Source organism: Triturus cristatus, chromosome 5_1 (genome assembly GCF_964204655.1).
Source record: "Triturus cristatus chromosome 5_1, aTriCri1.1, whole genome shotgun sequence".
NCBI lineage: Eukaryota > Metazoa > Chordata > Amphibia > Caudata > Salamandridae > Triturus > Triturus cristatus.
This window is the reverse complement of record NC_140587.1, coordinates 824,669,719-824,690,659: the sequence shown is the minus strand read 5'-3', so window position 1 is coordinate 824,690,659 and position 20,941 is coordinate 824,669,719.

The following is a 20,941-nucleotide window of genomic DNA, read 5'->3' as shown; positions in this document are numbered from 1 at the left end:
GATTGAAAAAGGACTAAGAAAAGTGACCCCAGAGAGAATCAGTATAATCAAGAAGATGTATCCAACCAGAAATCAGAAAGAAGTGAGAATGTTTTTGGGAATGGTCGGATATTGTAGGCAGTAGATATGTGGGTTTTCGTTGATTGCAAAGCCTTTACAAAAATTGACTAGAAAAGATGTGAAAGATTCAATTGTTTTGAATGAGGAGAGCATGGAATCTTTTAATAGACTGTGAAATAATCTTTGCCAAGCGCCTGCCCTGGGAATGCAAGATTATTCTAAAGAATTTGCATTATACTGTTGTGAGAGAGATGGTTATGCGCTTGCAGTTTTAACTCAGAAGCATAGAATGGCAAGGTGTCTAATAGCATATTTCTCTGCTACTCTGGATTCAGTGGCCGCCGCATTGCCAGGTTGCTTAAAAGCAGTGGCTGCCACCTGTGTGAGTTTGGAACAGAGTGAATCAATTGTGATGGGTTTTCCAGTAAAAGTCTATGTACCACACTCTGTTGAGATACTTTTAACTGGTACTCAAACTCAACATATGACAAATAGTCGGCTGACTAAGTACGAGAGAGTAATCCTAGGTGCTGAAAATGTGACGGTGGTAAGATGCACTACTGTGAACCCTGCCACATTGTTACCAAATTCAAGATGTGAGGAGGTGACAAAAGAAGCAGAACATGATTGTTTGTAAGTGACAGAGCTTTGTACCAATCCCCGCGCAGATACTTCAGATTAACCACCTGAAGAGTCAGATTGCAAACTGGTTGTAGATGGATCCTGTTTAAGGAATGAAAGAGGGGAATTGTGCGCTGGATATGCTGTCTGTACTCTGGCTGGCGCTCTGGAAGCATCATGTTTAAAAGGCATAAAATCAGTTGTTCACTCTTACTAGAGCTTGTAAATTGGCAAAGGGTCTAAAAGTAACAATTTACACTGACAGCCAATACGGCTTTGGTGTAGTGCATGATTTTAGTCAGCTGTGGATGCAAAGAGGCTTCATGACTTCCCCTGGGTCACCAATTCGGAATGGAAAAACTGTAAAGGAATTATTGAAGCTTTACAGTTACCAAAAAGAATTGCAGTTGTGAAATGTGCTGCACACCAGTCCAGAGATGATGATGTAACCAAGGGTAACAAATACGCAGTTCAATTAGCACGTTACTGTACACAAAATTACCCTAGCTATAAATCAATCTATTGAAAGAGGAAATACCGAATGCCACCTTATGATCGCTACTACATTTGAGACATGGGATGAGGTGAGACAAATGCAGGAAGAAGTCAGTGTCAGAGAAAAGGTAGAATGGAAAAGAGCAGGTTGTAGAAAAAATGATGATGAGATATGGATCTGTTATGATGAGAGACCAGTATTGCCAGATTCATTACTTTCCCATATGGCTAGGATGTACCATGGACATGCGCATATCGTACAGGATGCCATGGTAAGAATGTTCAAACAGTCCTGGTACAATACCAAGTTTAGGTTCATAGCTGAAAGTTTGTGCCAAAGGTGTGTTGTTTGTCAGAAACAGAACCTAGGAAGAAAGACAGTGGTAAGCTGGGGTGTAATTGGGAAAGCAGGACGACCTTTTACCAGACTTCAGATTGATTTGATCATGTTACCTCCCTGTGACGGACTAAAGTATGTTCTAGTCATTGTTTGTTTGTTTTCTCGCTGGGTGGAAGCCAAACCAACGAGGAGAAACGACAGTCTGACTGTTGCCAAATTGTTGAGAGAATTGATCCCAAGATTTGGTTTTCCAGTCACTTTGGAATCAGATAGACGATTGCATTTTAATAATGAAATAATTCGAATTATCTGAGCTTCATTACAAATTTGAACAGAAGTTACATTGTGCCTACCGACCTGAAGCTTCTGGTATTGTTGAACAAATGAATGGCACCATAAAGTCCAGATTAGGAAAGGTGTGTGCATCCACAGCACTAAAATGGCCTGATGCTTTGGCCCTTTTGCTCATGAGTCTTAGAAGCATACCTGACAAAAAGACAGGGTGAAGCCCTCACAAAGTGATAATGGGAAGAGCTATGAGACAAGCATACATACCTGCAAATAGACTGATGAATCTCTCTGATGATCGTGTGCTGGACTATTGCAGAGAAATGGCAGACCTGGTACGTTCTGTATCCTGTCAGGTTGGAGGAGATGCCACACCGATACAGAGTGACGATGCACACTTCCTGAATCCTGGAGAGTGGGCGCTAGTGAAAAAGCACGTGAGAAAAACGTGCCGAGAACCCCCATTGGAGGGGCCCTTACCAAATCGTATTGGTGACGACCACAGCAGTGAAGTGTTTTGGTTTGCCAAATTGGATACATGCGAGCCATACTCGTCTGGCCCCCAGCCCAACCGAAAGACCTGAAGAACCAACTGAGGAACGAAAATCCACAACCAGTTGCTGAAGTGTGTGAGGCTAAAGAATCTGGAGTGACAGATTCAAGTGAACATTTTGACGATGAACAGCCAAGCACAAGTCAAGTAGAATGAGACAGAAGAGACAGCTGTTGAGTCGGAGGAAGGTGAGGCTGTTATTGAACCAGGAGAAGGTGAAACAGCTGTCTAAGCAGGAAAAGAAACATCAGAGATTCCAAATGCTCTCAGAAGAGAGAAAGATTGAAGAAGAATTAGAAGAGAGAGAATTAGCTAGTGTGTCAGACTCAAATACTGAACATACAGAGACAGAAACACAACAAAACCAAGAAAGACAGATAGAGGAAAGACTGAACAAAAGAAGCAGCGAACAGAATACAGAAGGTGACAAACAGAATACAGAAGGTGATAAGATAGTGCAGGCAAAGAAACCTAGAAAGGGAGATTGCTGGCCAAATCGTGTGAAAAGACTGAAATACAGAATAATTAGAAGAAAATTAGGAAACAGACCAGAACAAAGCAACCAAATATCAAGTCAGACAGAATTAGAAGATTTAGGAAAAGGCACAAAGAGAAGATAAAAAAGAGCAAGAATTCCCTGTAGAAAATACAAGGCCCCTGAATGGACTTATGTCATCCTTGAGGAGTTTGAAATTTTAAATCTAAATTCAGACCACCTTAATTATTCCAGCCTGAGGTGGATTATGGTTTTGTCAGAGCAAGTCATTTGTGAACTCTAAAAGGGGTAAAGAAGAAATGTCATTGGGTGCAGGATTACACCACCATATTTTTATTTTTTTAATTAGAAGTTCATTTAGATTTTTCTTAGGCCTTAGTGAAAGGAGATTGTTAGACTTTTCAATTTTTGTAGTATACTAAAATGGAGAAAAACAACGTAGATGTGTTAGATTTTGCTTTTGTAATATTTTCTTACTGACACTTATATAGATCCTATTCACCATAATCATACCAATTTTGGATGTGACTAACATTAGAAATAATACAAATGAAGTGTCTCCTAAAAGAATGAAAGACGTTGCTAAACAGACCATAAATACTAATGGAGAACAGTTAGATGGAAGCCTACTCCATCATGAGGAGTGGGATAATGATTTTTCATTAAACGTATTTACTAAGTTGTTGTTTGCAAATACTAACACCATGAATGTGAGTGATTGTTATGTTTGCATGAAATTGCCCTCTTCTGTCTCTGAGGGAATAACCTACCAACATCTTTCTCTAACATATGCTGTTTCATGTAGTGTCCTAAGTAGTTTATTTTACATGGAAGGTAAATTGGAGTATCAGTATACAGATGTAGATTTGGTTTTCTCAAAGGTACCAATAATAAGTAGACTAAACAAAGTAGAAAGTGCTAAACATGAACGTCATATGGGTGAATTTTTCCAAATTACCAAGCCATTAGATTTAGGCCGTGCTTATAAAAATAACCTAACCTGTGGAATGCATCATGAGGAATGGTTGTTTTTGGATATGGTAGAACATAGAAGAGAGAGTTTCCAGAAGAAAGCGGTTGATCAAAAGACACAACAACCACCTTGCGCATTTAAGGAAGGAAATTATGAAAAGAGTGAAACTTATGCTGCAATGTCTTTAGACTGGTCGAGGAGAGGGAAATTATGTGTATTGAGATCACAGACTAACTACAATAATTATTTCATTGGCACTAGTGAATGTGAACATACCTTTCAAATTACAGGAGGTTGGGGATTAAAGGGTGGAACTGATCTTGTCTTTCCAGGGATATACTATGTATGTGGTAGCAAAGCCTATCATAGGTTACCTGCCCACTGGTATGGGAGTTGCTACTTTGGGATTGTGTTTCCAAAAATGTATCATTTAAACGTAAAGGATAATAGTGTCAATTAAATAAAAGAAGGATTAACACTCAGAAGGAGAGCAAGTTTTACTGAAATAATAGGTGATTTATTCTCTGCACTGATACCATCAGTTGGGGAAGTATTACATTCGCATAAAATTTTAAAGCTGTCTACAGTAGTTGATCAATTATCAACAAATACTGTGGGTGGGATTTTGATGATTGATACCAAAATGGTGGCAATCAGATCAATGGTTTTGCAAAATAGACTTGCCCTTAATATTATTTGTGCAAAATGAGGATACAGTCTATGGAACATTAAAAATGTAACATTGCTGCACATATATCCCTGATAAAAGTAAAGGGATAGAAGGTTACATTAGGAACATTACAAAGTTACACAAGGATTTATCCCAACTGGAGGTTGATGGTATCTGGGAAAGAGTTGGAAAAAGTCTTACAGCTGTGAAAAATTGGTTTACAACGTTTGAAGATAGTAATGCTTATGGTTTCAATAGCAATAATAATTTTAGTAATATTAATGATGTATAAATGTTGTAGGTGTATGAAAAGAAAGAAAATTACATTAGATAAAAAGTATAAAAAGAAAGGAGTGAAGAGAAAAAGAGATGAGATAGAACCTGAGGAAATAAATGAAGAATATTATGATATGACGAAAAGGTTAGACGTAAGTGCCATGAAAAGGGTAGAAGATACTAAGCTTTAAATAACATTAAAAAGGTGGTACGCGGTATGGTGAGTATTTGTGATGGCTTCAAAAGCTATCAAAGGGGGGATTGATGGAGCAGGGATTCGAAAAAGAAACTCGCTCTTGTTGAGTACCCCCGTAACATATACTAATGTTAAGTAGATAGAACACCAATGCGCACCTATACATTACATGAGGGTAAACCGCTTCCCAAAATGCATGAAATAAATCTTAACTGAACGTGAATAACCGAAGATGTAATAATATGGTAAGTAGAAAGTGTTGTGAATGGCTTGCACTGCAAATTGTGCTCATAGTGTATTAAAAGACATGTCGCGTGTGCTTAAGAAATACTAATAAACACTGCTTTTTACTTGTGCTTTGCTAGAATACCTACTAACTTGGATCTGGGTAAAGGAGGGTGGCTAAAAGTGAACATTTCATTGCCAGATTATTAATAAACGTCTGCTTTCAGTTCTTTTAGTAAATGGACAAGTCGCCATGTGTTTTTTAGCTTGGCCAAACTGTGATGAGTGAAACTTGCAGCGCGCACAAACCACGTGATACTGTGGATAAACTTGCTGGGCCAGCTGAAAGAGTGTGATGCGGTGAAGGACAAGACAGTTGACGAGCGGCCAACTTCTGTGCTTCCGTGTGAAAGTCTGCAAATTTATAAAATGTATAAACTTTGTCCTTAACATGATACCTTTTCATCATGAGAGAGTATGGATGTATATTGAATAGTTGGGAAATGAAAATTAACAATTGAGTAGTGAAAGAAAGCATGATCTAATGTCGAATGACCATCCACCCCTCGTTTTTAACCAACCCCGTAGCTAGAATAGGAGGCCTTAGTAACTTTAATGGGAAGGACATGTACGGAAAGGGTATAAAGAATAGGGGATTTAGAGTTGGGGTTTGGGTTGCTGCTGCGAGATCTTTGAGGGAGATGGAGGGAGTGAGGGTGCGCTGCTGATCTTTGGGTTGCAGAGAGGTCAAGTCGATCCGGTCCTATCCTTATCCTGATCTTAAGTCTTTGATACCTGACACTCTGATCGGGGGTCCCTTGCCGCTACCTAGGCCAGGGTGGTGGTTCTCCTCATTCTTATTTCCTTGGGTTGGTATCTTTGATAACTCGAGAACTTATCTTTTGTGCTTTTGTCTCTTCATCTATCTTTCTGAAATGAGAATTTGTTTTGATGTGATTTGTGTGATGTCTCTTCATATATCTCCTCCATGCGATAATTGTGTTTGCTGAGATTGATTATTTGCTAGATGATTATTAGTGTGTATTCTTTCTCATAAGGTGTTTTTCCAAATTAATGCACTGAGTTAGATAAAATGTAATAACTTACCAAAAAAAGTTTGTGGTTATTGCATCTGTCAAGGATTTGAAATGACTATTGATCTTCAATTATTCAACTAATTGATCCATCAATCAAGTAGATGAAAAATTGATCTGAGGTGATTATATGTGAATTTGTATAAATTCTTGACTTTTGAATCAGAGTTATATGATTCGATAAGGAAATCGCAAACCTGACCGACCAGCGCACCAGGGACATTTGGGTGTATGTGTATGGGCCACAGTACATGGAATAACTGAATGTTCGTCCCTGTCCAAATTTATTGGGTCTGCGCTGGATCAATACCATACATCAGGCTATCATATACTGAAACAATGAAAAAATATATTATTAAAACCTCCCTTTCCTATTCCTCTGAAAAACCTATAACTTTTAAGATGTGAATGCACATGATATCACACCTACCCTCATGTTACAATTGCCTTGAATCACAGGGGTAGAGAGCAATCTATCCTGGAACTCTACATGACCACTTTTAAGCGGCAAAACAAAAACAGCAACAAACTTAGTTCATGCCCCGAGAGCTTTACACTAAGCAACTGTAAAAATGAGTTAAAAGAAAGAAAAAAGCATTTGAATTTTCCCTCCAGATAAAATGGATTTTGCCATACCATAACCAAGAATATTGCCCAACAATGGAGTGAAGGTTCTATCTCAGAGTTTTAACAGATTCCACTTGCAGGAGCTCCGAAGAGGTATTCCATATAAATAGTATGGCATTAATACACTATTGCATCCAAGATTTAGATCGTATTAGGTACCGTAGATCAAGTTAAGTTTCCTCTGCATAAGTTACAAAAGGTTAGCTCACCAACAGAGGAGAATGTAGTGGAAGAGTATTCCTCGCTTTAAATTGTTTGAGATTCAAAGAACAGGAAACAAGAGTTTCCTTTTTATGAGTTGTAAACGTGTAACTCGCTAAGGGAGGAGAATTTAATGGCAGCTTTTTCCCCACTTTAAACTGTGCGAGATTCACCGAACGGGAAACAAGAGGTCCAAGTACAACAAAATACAGCGGCTGTAACCAGAACTGATGGGTGGTGCAGAATGCACCCTTACCGGACCGAGTCTTGTTCACCAGCGCGGTTATGCAAAATAATTGGTCATTTCTTGGAATGCGGAAGTGCCTTTGTAGGCAACTCGCCCCACACATGCATTCGCATGTATGTCTTCATACCACATGTTTCATGGGACATTTTTTTTTATAGATAACTCAGAAAACCATGAATCAGTGAATCAGTCTTTGCCTGTCCCTGTGAAACTGGGATTCATTTCTTTAAATAGAAATTAAGAGAGAGAGTAATCTGAGCAGAGACACACGAAAACCAGGATGGATACGTAAACTAGTAGGCAAAGCCAATTTTACCACTACTGTATTGATTCAACTGATGACTTTGTATGAGCTTACATACTTAGGATTTGAACACGCTGTATTTCTTAAAACAAATTTTCCTGGTGATTAACCCCACAGCATCCCCTTTTTTGTAGGAAGGGCCAGGTCGCCTCTGTTTGTTTGCGTACATCTTGTATTTAGTTTTAGCTACTCTTAAATGTTCTTGAATGTCTTTTAAAATTCTTTAGATGTGGGCTACCCTGTCTTGAAATTCAGGGATCTTGTGTGTGTCTGTAGGGTGCAACAACGGGATGAAACAATTGGTGAAACCCATACATACAGTTATATTGTGAAGAGTGCGAGGAACCATGTGTAGCGTGATTATATTTAATTTCCACCAACCATAGACACTCCACCCATGCCTCTGTGTTTTGGCCAACATAACACCTTAAATACTATTTTAACAATTGATTCAGACTTTCAGTCCGGCCATCAGCCTGAGGATGTAAGCTAGTGACAAGAGCGACAGAGATCTGTAAAGATCAACACTACTCCTTCCAGAACTGAGCCGGGAACTTTGTTCCACAATCGGACACAATCACCTTTGGAAGTAACCTAACTATGTTGACTAACGATAAGTGGTCTAATGACCTGCCATTGGGATGCATTTACAGGCTTTAAAATGTTCCATTTGTGTTAAGTAATCCACTGCCACCAAGCTAGTGGAACAACCATGATCTATGGGAAAACCCGCAAAAAAGTCCAATGATATATTCTCCCAAGGTCTTTCTCTTGTGGGGAGAGGTTGCATCAATCCATGTTGTTTTATTTTATCTGATTTCATCTACCTACAAATCTTGCAATCTTTTACCCATAAAACGATATCTTTCTGTAAGGTAGGCCACCAAAATTGACTTAACACCATGGCCATTGCTTCTTCTGCTAGATTATGACCAGCACTGGATACATCATAACACCATTGAAACACCTACTTTCTTAAAAGCCTTTTAGGTATCCAGATCTGCTTCCCTCAAGCAGTTATACCCTGTCTCACTTGCCATTCTGCTTGTCTCTTTAGCCAATCTTTCCATTCGAACAACTGTATTCCACAAGCTACTTTTCTCAGGAAGGTATCAGATTGAACCACACATATCACCTTTTGAAGGTCAATAATCGATCTTTCTTGGAATGTTTCTGGCTCTGGTTGTGATTCTTGACATGTTAAAGCATCTGCTTTCTTGTTCTGTCTCCCAGGTTGGTATTTTCCAAGGAAATTATATTCTGCTAAAAACAGCATCCATCTTACTTGGCGAGGTGTTCAATGCCTTGCTGCCTTCATACATTGTAGATTATGATTATCCGTTAACACTGTGACCACATGCTCAGCTCCCATTAACAAATGTCTCTTTTCCATGAAAGTGTCTTTAATAGCCAACCAATCTTTCTCAGCTATAGTTTAACTCTGTTCTGCATTGTTCATTTTTCTGGACATGCAGGTTATGGGGTGCATCTGGCCTGTTGTTTGATGCTGCTGTGATAGCACTGCTCCCACTGTGACTTCTGATGCACCAGCCTCTACTATATATGGTTTCTCTGGGCCAGGATGCGCCGGAGCCGAAGGAGAGACAAACGTTTGTTTTAGGGGTTTAAATGCCCTCTGTGCATCCTCGGTCCACTGGAAGGAGTTTTTCTTGCTTAGCAGTTTTGTTATGGGTGGCACCATTTTCGAAAACTGGTTGATGAATATTCTATGAAAATTGGCAAATCCCAAGAAGCTTTGGATATCTCATATGTTCCTTGGACTAGGTCATTCTTTTACTGCCAAAACATTCCTCTCTACCATCTCTTGTCCAGAAGGAGTAAGCGTGACCCCTAGGAATTGCATAGTAGTGACATAGATTTTGCATTTACTAAGTTTGCAAAATAGATGATTTTCTTGTAAAGTTTGTAAGAATGAACTAACGTTGCCCATGTAGTTTTCTTCTGATGAATATATGAGTATATCATCAATATACACCACAATGTACTGATCCAAGTATTCTCTCAATACATAATTGAGGAAGAACTGAAACACCACAGGGGCACTGCACAATCTAAATAGCATAACCAGGTATTTATACAAATCATATCTGGTCTTGAAGGCAGTTTTCCATTCGTCTCTCGCTCCTATCCGAACTATGTTATAGGCTCCTTGGAGATCCAGCTTAGTATATATCACTGCCTTTTTTACCTGTTCCAGTAGTTCAGGAATCAATGGTAAGGGATATTGGGTCTTTATCGTGATTGCGCTCAAAGCTCTAAAGTCTATGCAAGAGCTTAGCTTTCCATTGCATTTTGTAAAGAAAAAGAAAGACGAGGTCGCTAGTGATTTGGAATGACAAATGAAACGTAATGATAGGTATCTATCTATATACTGTTGTAGGGATTTGTTCTCTGGTTCAGTTGATGCATAAATCCTTCCACATGGGATAACTGCTCCCCGAACCAGATCGTATTGCGAATGGAGGGGAAGGACTTACACCATTTTATCACAGAATACATCAGAATAGCTATGGTATTGTTCAGGTAAAAACACTTTTTTTTTTGCTGCTGTGACGATGATATGTCATAATGCTAAAGGTTTAGATGGGATCTCAGGAATCTTTAGGCAATGTACCTTACAATACACTGATTCCAATCTCAAGGTTTTGTCTGTCGAATTGATGTCTGGATTATGTTAATGCTACCATGGTAACCCCAAAATTATGCCACACTGAGGAGCTAGGATGCAATTGAAAGACAGTTCTCAAATTGATAGGAATCTTGTCATACTTCGAGTTCTTCTGTTAAAAAAAAATGGGACCAGAATTCATGTATTTTCCATCCACTGCAAAAACTGCTTCCGGCATTTATTTGTCAATTAATGTTACTTCCAGTTTCTGTGCTTCTGTTTTATCTATTAAACACCTGGTGGCTCCAAAGTCCATGACCTGGACCTTCTTCCACTCTAAAAGCACCCATATACTGAGGGAGATAAAAAATTGTTCTTTAATGGATGTTTCGTCTTTATTCAAAGAAGGGATGGGAGTACTACTTCATCGGTCCTCAAGCATGTCAGTTTTCTACTGCCTTATCAAATGCTGCTGATGTGACCCATCCATATCCAGCTTGGCTGGTTTTCGGTTATAATAGACAGTCCTTACAAAATGTCCTTTCTTGCCACAATATAAACAAAGGCACATCTTGCGCCTTAATTTTCTTTCGTAAGCAGTCAATTATGCAGGCACAGTTCCTATCTCTATAGGCTTGTGTACTGGTATGTTGCTGTTATCATACTGTTTGTGGCGATCAAATCGTGGTATTTGTCTACCTTTTTGTTTGTTCTCTCCCTTTCGTTCACTGATACGATGATCTAAGTGTAAAGTGAGATTGATCAAATCTTCACAGGACGTAGCTTTGGAGTCAATTTGGGCACTTACATCACTCAATTCGAACTTTAGTCCTTGATTAAATATCGAGGTCTGTTTTGATGCTGGTCAATTAGTTTCTGCCACAAATATACGAAATTTATTCAGATAAACTATCAACTCTTTATTCCTTTGCCTGAGCTCTAATAGCTCCCTGTCAGCTGTCAAATATCTTTTTGGATTCCATCCTGAAAGCATCCCAATCATGCAAAAACATATCATTCATCCTTACCAATGGTACCGCCCTCTGGGTTGCATCAGCAGCTAAATACGAGATTAGAAAGGCTTCTATAGCTTGGTTGGTAGCAAACACCTTTGTTCTACATGAAAACATTTAAAAGATTCTGAGTGAGAAAGACCTGCAGTTTGTTTGCATCCCCTTTAAATCTTTTCGGGGCTGCTAAGGTTATAGGAATGGGTATTTCTACCAGAATGGGATTTGATGGTGGTAGTACAGTATTCTCTACATTAAAAGGATTCCTTTGCATCCGATCAACTTTAGCCTGTAAAGCTGCAGTCTCAGTACATGACGCTGCTAATTCCGTTTTGTACCATGTATAATGCAGCTAATACATCATCCAAGGTAGCCATTCTGAATCTACCCAAAGAGGAGGATAATCATTTGTGGGGTGATTATTCTGTCAAGGTTTGAATCCCCAGGATCAGGACGATGCGGAGAATATTCCACCTTTTGATAGCCCCAAGTCTGAAATGCTGTAATAGCACAGAGTATTGAAATGATCAAGCAAGGGAAGGATAGGGAGGGAACAGCAGGGTAGGAGACCTGTAAAGAAATAAGGTGATAGAGATGACTGTGCACCTTACAAGAGGATAACCAATTGGCCCAAATATCTGTACAACATATGTGACTTGCTATACCTGTAAAATAAAGAGGCAATGCTCCACATTTCTTACATGGGATCACCGGATGGCTACTATCATCCATCGTTTTATCATATGCCAAAAAAATGAAGAAATATACTATTCAAACCTCCCTTTCCTCTTCTTCTGACAAAACTATAATTCTTAAAAAAGTGAATAGACATGATATTACACCTACCCTCATGATGCAATCGACTTAAATCACAGAGGTAGAGAGCAATCTATCCTGGAACTTGACATGACCACTGTTAAGCGGCAAAATAAAAGCAGCAACAAAATTACTTTATTCCTGGAGTGCTTAATAACCTCATAACACTCGAAGCAACTGTAAGCTTGGCTAAAATTAAACAAAAATCCATTTGAAGTTTCACTCCAGAGTAAGTGCTGCACCGGAGGCAAGATGGCGGCTGTGGTGTGGGCTGTGTGAACAGCTTTGTTCTCCGGCTCCGCGTGTTTTTCTCAGAGAATGTATGCTGATTAAAGATGTAACCCTTGTTCTACATCGTGTGATATCCCGCCTCTTACTTCTGAATAGGGCTGTTCCTAAATGCCGTATTTGAGGAGTTTACTGCATTTTAGGTGTTCTTCGGCGGGCTGAACCTGGAACTTGTTTGCTTGCTTGGACGATTCAAGGCTGTGGGTCCTGCCGGTCCATGTACTCCGTTTCGGAGATTTCTGTTTGTTCGGCTTAGCTTCCGCGACGTTGCTTTCCAGTCTGCCAATGGATGCTGCTTGATGTGCTCCGATCCCATAAGCGCTTCTTTCTGTGGCGTTTCCGTGGTTTTCCAGCGGGATTTCAGTGTTTGGCGGTTCGTGGGAGCGGTGGGTCGCGAGGAGGCGGAAGGATGCCGCAGAGATCTCAGAAAGCCCAAATGAAGATCCAGACTCGCAGCGTGAAGGTAAAGCTGCCAGTAGCGGGGAGACTGCCCCTGGTAAAAAATATTGTATATGAATCCATGGTCTTGACAGAACAGGAATTTACTAATGGAGCGGATAATGGCTTGAGCGCTGAGACACGTAAAAAATTACCCGCACTTAAAAGCACTCTAAAAGAGGGTGTTCTTCCGCTCCATAGTTTCTTTGACAAAAAGACGTCAAAACACATTGATACTGTATCCTCAACCTCCACTCTCACGGTGGCTGACCCGGCTGAAATTCCAGACGGTAACATCGGCAATATTGTTGCTCTAACTGATGGGACATTTGTGGTTACAGACTCAACAGTAATAATTGCTGATCCGCAAAGGATTATGGTAGATGGAGTCCAAAATGACTTACGACAGGATACAGTGGATGATGAACCCTCTGTTGTTACAGATGTTAATTACTCGGAAGAAAGCTTAAAGGCTCAAGAGGGCACGGAAAATTTATTTTCTATGTCAGACCATTCGTCTGATTACAGTGTAAATGACAGCAGGGATTGGGCGGTGAATACTGCAGAAAACAGTCTTTTGGGTGAAGAGGAAGATGGTGGTCAGTCACATTTAATCTCACCTAACGACAGCGCCGCCACAGTAAAGAAACGTAAAAAGAGGGTTTCTCATAGCCGCGCCTTGAATAAATCTACTTCTAAAGTTACCGAGAATAATGTGTTAGTCATTCCTATTGAAAATAATCCTGAAGTACAGGCCGGGGCTATAGGGGCTATAGGGGCAGAGATCCCGGCTAATATTTTAGATGGAAATAACCTGGTGGAAACCCCTACTGAAATTACGCTGACTACTATCTATGACACCATGATGGCTCATCGGGCTGAAAGTAAAATGGAAAATCTTCGTACTCAGGCCACATGTACGAAACTTAAAAACACTGTCCGCCGTGCAATTAAACTCTCCTCTGAAACAGTGGAAAGAGTGACTGAAGCTGAGGCACGCATTCTGGCCCTGGAAGAGGAATCTAAATCCCAGAAGCTAGAACTTGAGACTGTTAAAGGCCTTAGGGACGATCTTTCCTTCAAATTGTCGGCTCTCGAAAATCAGACTCGTAGAAATAACCTACGATTTCTCGGAATTCCAGAAAAGAAAGAAGGAACCGATGTGAGACAATTTGTGATCGGACTTTTAAACGAAGCTTTTCCTGATTTAAAAGCTTGGGACTGGTCAAAAGAAGTCCAAAGGGCGCATCGCTTTCCTTTCTCTATTAGAAAATTACGTCAGGGTGAGATTGAATATCCTCGTGCAATTTTGGTTAGTTTTAATAATTTTTGGGCGAGGGAGGAAATCTCAACCCTAGCTAGACCAGATAAAAAAGCATTTTCTAAGGGGTGTTCATTTTTTGTTCGGCCGGATTTCTGTCGGGCAACGGTGACCCAGCGGTGGCATCTCAGACAGCTAATTCCAGAATTTCAAAAAAAGGGAGCCGCCGTTTACCTGCAGAACCCGGCTAAATTAAAAATTTTGTGGAAAGGGCAAACTAAATTCTTTTTTTCTGAGATTAAGGCTAAGGAATTTTTGCATACACTGTAAACGTAGGCTACTGTTAGGGACAATCTTGGGCTATTTTGCTATCACTTAAAACTCAATTTCTTAAGAAATCGGTATTACACATCTCTGTATTTTCTGTTTTTTTTTTTTTTTCTTATAGTAGCACGCGGAGTTCGGCGAACACAGCGCTCCATCTTACAGGAACTGAGAGTTCCTGAGTCTCATGTGTTGGGGAGGGGGGTGGGTCGAAGGTCTGGGACCTGGGGGTGGGGGGGTGTTGGTGGTGGGGTTTGGGGTGTAAAGCAGTAAGAATGGTTGACCTAGGCACTATAAACTAGAAAAGACTGATTTTCATAATGTATTTGAGCAATAAGAGTATTATAATGCTGAGAAATTTATTGTTTATTGTCTCTATTGGGGTTGCAAGATGGGGAGAAAAATAAAAATATGCTCGTTAAATATTAATGGTTTGAATGAGGAAAGTAGGGATCTTGCGGCATTTGATTCAGCTGTTGAAAATCGATATTTTATGTCTTCAAGAGATACACATTTCTTGGTCTAAAAGAGACATATTGAAAAAGTTAGGCCTTGAGCTCTTAGTTTGTTCTAAACAAATGGGAGCTACAAGAGGAGTAGCTGTTTTAATGAAACAGGGGATTGGGAAATGTGGTAAAACGCTATGTGATAAATGGGGTAGATGGGGAATTGTGCAAATTATTATTTATGGGGCCGAACTCACAGTTTGTTATTTATATGGTCCAAATTTAGATGACAAAGAAATGTTTAACTTCATTAATTCAGAATTAGCTAATTGGAATCAGTCTCTAATTATATGTGGAGATCTTAATATTAATATTGCAGCGAATTGCAACATTAGGGATACCTGGAACTATCAAGGTCGGAAGACTCAAGTATATAGAGCCCTTAGGAATTTAATCTTGGGGAACGGATTGATTGATGTGTCTGGAATAAGCTTAGACCTACAGATCCAGGTTTCACCTATTTTTCTCCGCCACATCAAAAATTAGTTCGTTTAGACTATTTCTTTATTTCACCTAAATCTATTGAAGGTCTAAGTATAGATGTGGTACCACAATTTATTTCTGACCATAACCCTATCGTACTGGAATTTTCACTTCCTTCTACCGAGTATCATAACAAAAGGCAATGGTCGTTTCAAAGAAACTTACTGTTAGACCAGGATTATTTATCCTACATGGATGGGATTATTAAAGAATTTTTTTCTAACAATAATGAGTCTGCATCGATACAAATAGTCTGGGATGCTTTTAAATCGATTATTAGCGGTGAGACCTTGAGTTTCTTGCAATATCGTTTTTAAAAAAAACAAGCCGAATTTAAGGCTGCTTTGGACAAAATAACTCAGGCAGAAACAAAGCTAGCTTCTTGTATCGGAAATGATTTTGGTGTACAGGAAGCTCAAAAAGCTGTATCTTTGGAGCGCTCGGCTGTTTACTCTTTTTTGGCGGAACAAGTAGCCGCAAAATATAAATTGTTTAAAAAAGAATGTTATGAACTAAGCGAACAGACGGGTAGAATTCTAGCTCAAAGGCTAAAACAGAAAGCAGCTATCACTGAAATTTTTAAAATAGTTGATCAAAGTGGTATCGCTCAAGAGTCTATGTCTGGCATATTAAGGGCATTTCGGGATTTCTATCAATCCCTATATAACAAATCTAATGATGGTACTAGTGTTAGGAACGATGTGTCTAACTATTTTTTAAACTTAGATAGCTCTTCTTCCCTCACCGAAGTACAAAGTTCAATACTATCTGCTCCAATTACATGGGAGGAGATAGAAGAAGCTATACTTGGTTTAGCCTCCGGTAAAGCGATGGGTCCGGACAACATTCCTTTAGAATTTTACCGCACTTTTCGTAATGTGTTGAAACCAGAGCTGTTAAGACTTTTTCAAGAAGCTTTTCTTGGTCGTTCTCCCCCCTCATGGTCGTTAGCAACTATAGTTGTATTTAAAAAAAAATGTAAAGATGCTCTAGATTTAGGGTCTTATAGACCAATATCTTTACTAACCGCTGATAGTAAGATTTTTTCCACAATTTTAGCAAATCGATTAAAAGACTGTATGCCTAATTTAGTAGCAAAAACCCAACATGGTTTTATAAAAGGAAGAGATACGACGGACCATGTAAGAAGAATTATTACTCTTCTTGACTGGATGCAGGCTTCGGGATCTCCAGTCGGTGTGGCCCTACTGGACGCAGAAAAGGCGTTCGATAGGGTCGACTGGGGATTCCTCTGGTCTGTTTTGACTTGGAAGAGATTCCCAGACGAATTTATAACAGCTTTGAAAGCTTTATATATCGACCCTAAAGCAAGTATACGAATAGCTTCTGATACCTCTACTATATTATCAATAACGAGGGGGACTAGGCAAGGGTGTCCCTGTTCCCCTCTGTTATTTGCGTTATATATAGAACCATACCTTCAAAACATTATCCAAGATGATAACATCCCCCCTGTTATGATCCATCAAATAGGCTATAAAATCTTGGCCTATGCCGATGATGTAGCAATTGTAACTTCCGATATTAGACAGGCATTCCCTAAGATTATAGAAGCAGCTGCTGAATTTGGTTCATATTCTGGTTACAAACTAAATATCTCAAAAACACAGATTATTCATTCTGCCGCTGGCTCACCAACTGGATTGACATTATCTAAGACGGCCTTGTACTTAGGCGTGATATTGTCAGCGAAAGTAGAAAATATTGTGGGGCTTAATCTTGACCCATTGCTCGTTTCTACGAATAGATCCCTCGAGAGGTTAGATAATTTACATCTCTCTTTGTATGGCCGTACTAATGTCGTTAAGATGCTTTTTTTCCCCAAATTTCTTTATTTTTTCCGGACTATACCTTTACTCTTTCCTTCTAGTTTTTTCACTAAGTTAGATAGGATAGTTTCAAGATTTCTATGGGGATATAAAAGAGCGAGGAGGTCCCTTACTTCATGTACTTTGCCTCCGCTTAGAGGTGGCTGGGGAATTCCGAATTTTCGTTTATATTATTTGGCGGTATCACTTAGATTGATGGGTTTTTTAATCTTCCAAGGGATAGTCCTGGATGATTTTTTATATCCATCAATATACACAATGATTCTTGGTAGCCAAGCACAAAGATGTTTAGTACGTTTTACAGAACCAAGCTACTACAAGAAGACAAGATTTAAAGTTATGGAAACAGCTTACCAGATATGGAAAATGTGTAAACGAAGATTTCGGCTGGATAGCAACTTTAATTTTTACACGCCTCTATTTGATAATCCTATGCTGCCACCAATCTTTTCAGACCATATCATGCAGCGCTGGCAAAGTCTTTATATCTGTCAGCTAGGGGATCTTTTTCCAAATGAATAATTTGCAACATTTGCTTATCTTCAACAACATTATAATATACCTAAGGGAGATTTTTTCAAATACCTTCAAGTACGCAGTTTTCTAAATTCTAAAAATCTAATAAATCCTAACAAAATTAGGAAACATGAGGTATTAGAATGTTGCTGGAAACAAAATAGAATTGGGGTGATTCATCAGGTTATGATTAATGGCGTAGAGGATAATCTTGAGTTACACAATGCAAAATGGCAAAAAGAAATGGGTATTGAAAATATTAATATACTGGATGCTTTAGTTTTGTCTAAGCAGGTATTGTGTAATGGATCTCTAAAAAGCCAATGCTTCATGAGCATTTTTGATTTATACTATACCCCTGCCAAGTTATTAAAATGGAAAGGAAATGTATGAGATAAGTGTAATCGGTGTGGATGTTTAGGTGCAAACTCTACTCATATGTTTTTTTTCTGTCCTAAATTATCTCAATATATTTTTGAAATTCAAAAGTTTTTAAATCAAATTATGAATATTCCTTTAGTACTTTCTGTTGATCTTGTAATACTTGGCATTCAAGCAAACCCAGCTCGGTTGTATACACGTGCACAAGAAGCTTTTCTATTTATATCGATGTCTATCTTTAGATATTGTATCACCTCTCATTGGCTTGACGCTGATCCTCCATTATTTTTTCAATGGCAAACTAAATTGTTAAACATTCACCAATTAGAGAAAGCTGTGTACTGTTTAAAGGGGACGAAAAAGAAAAATTTTGGCTTAAAAATTTGGGCTCCAATTCACAACTGGATACAATGTTAATAATACGAACTGCCCAAAATTCCCTAAAGTTATTAATTATTCAAAAATGTTGCTCAGCTGTTTAGTTAAGTTATGACCTGTGTAACTCATTGGATATATAGTGCTTGGTCAACTATTTGTTTGCTGCTGTGAAAATCAATAAAAAAAAGTTTTTAAAAAAAAAAGAAGTTTCACCCCAGAGAAAACTATTCCATAACTAAGAATACTGGTAAACAATGGAGCTAACGTTCTACACCAGAGTTTGATCAGATTCCACTTTCAAGAGGTCAAAAGAGGTATTAACATATACCTAGTATGGTACTAATACACTATTTTCACCAACAAAGTGCATCTAAGAGTTATATCATATTAGGTACAGTAAATCAAGTTAAGATTCCTTTGCATGAGTTACAAACGGTGAGCAGTCTAAATATCGAGTTTTAAATTTCGACCTACAAGTATATCGAGTTGTAAATATCATAGGTAAAGAATATCGAAGTCAAGAATATCGATGGACAGAATATCGACCCCAAGGTAAGTATTATCAAAGTTAATAATATCGAAGTCATTAATATAGATGTAAGTAATATCGTAATCAAAAATTTCGATGTCAAGAATATCGATATTTTATTAGTGTAATGTATTTTAATATGTATTTTATTTGTATGTTAAAGATTATTGTAATGTATTTTAATACATTTAAAAATAAATGTTTAGAGATTAATAATTATTTAAAATATAATTTAGCGTTTTAGTATCAGAGCGGGTTGTGGGTTTATAGGGGAAATAGGATGGGAAGTAATTTAATTATAATTAATTAATTAATATGTATTGTTTAATTGGTATTTATGATTAATTAATTGTTAATTAATTACTAATTGTCAATTAAATATATTAATTGATTAATTAATTGTTAATCAATTATTAATTGTGAATTAATTTTATTAATTGGTTAATTATATAAGTTATAAATAGTTTAATATTAATATTTATTTATTGGTATTGTTAATTAATTAATTGTTAATTACTAATTAATTGGTGATTTAATTTTATTAACTGATGAATTGATGATTAAATTAATTATGTGAATTTTTATGTGTAGTGGGTTGTGGGTTTATAGGGGAATAGGGTGGGATGTAATTAAATTCAAATAATTACTGATAATTTTTATTTATTTGTAATTAATAATAATTAATTGTTAATTAATTATTAATTGGTAATTAATTGTTATTAGTACGTTAAATATAGTAAATATAAATAATTTATTATTTCATGTTATTTGTTGTTATTGCTAATTAATGTATTGTTAATTAATAATTAATTTGTGAATAATTGTAATTTGGTAGTTAATATGTATACATTTGTAAATAATAAGTATATTAATTATAAAGAATGTATTATTAATTGTAAATAATAGATAAACTGATATTTAAATGTATTGTGTATTTTGTATGTGTAGTGTGTTGTGTGTTAAAGGGGGAATAGTGTGGGATGTAATTTAAAGTTATTTATATAAATATTTATTTTAAATAATTGGTATTTAATAATACATATTTTGTAAATTAATTATTAATATGCTATTTTTTTATAACTAATTATTTAATTGGTTATTATGTTTATAGAATCCCTATGCTATCCAGTGCTTTCCCAACTGTTTTACTATCTGGAGTTGGAATAGTAATTTTTAACCCTACGCTATCCAGCGCTTTCCCTACTGTTTCACTTACTGGAGTGGGAATAGTAATTTTTACCCTTACGCTATCCAACGCTTTCCCTACTATTGCACTCTCTGGAGTTGGAATAGTAATTTTTACCCCTACACTATCCAACGCTTTCCCTACTGTTACACTCTTTGGAGTTGGAATAGTAATTTTTACCCCTACGCTATCCAGTGCTTTCCCTACTGTTTCACTTACTGGAGTGGGAATAGTAATTTGTACCCCTACGCTATCCAACGCTTTCCCTACTGTTGCACTCTCTGGAGTTGGAATAGTAATTTTTACCCCTACGCTATCCAGCGCTTTTCCTACTGTTGCACTCTCTGGAGTTGGAATAGTAATTTTTACCCCTACGCTATCCAGCGCTTTCCCTACTGTTTCACTTACTGGAGTGGAAATAGTAATTTTTACCCCTACGCTATCCAGCGCTTTTCCTACTGTTTCACTTACTGGAGTGGGAATAGTAATTTGTACCCCTACGCTATCCAGCGTTTTCACTACTGTTGCACTCTCTGGAGTGGGAATAGTAATTTTTACCCCTACGCTACACAATGCTTTCCCTACTGTTGGACTCACTGGAGTGGGAATAGTAATTTTTACTCCTACGCTATCCAACGTTTTTCCTACTATTGCACTCTCTGGAGTTGGAATAGTAATTC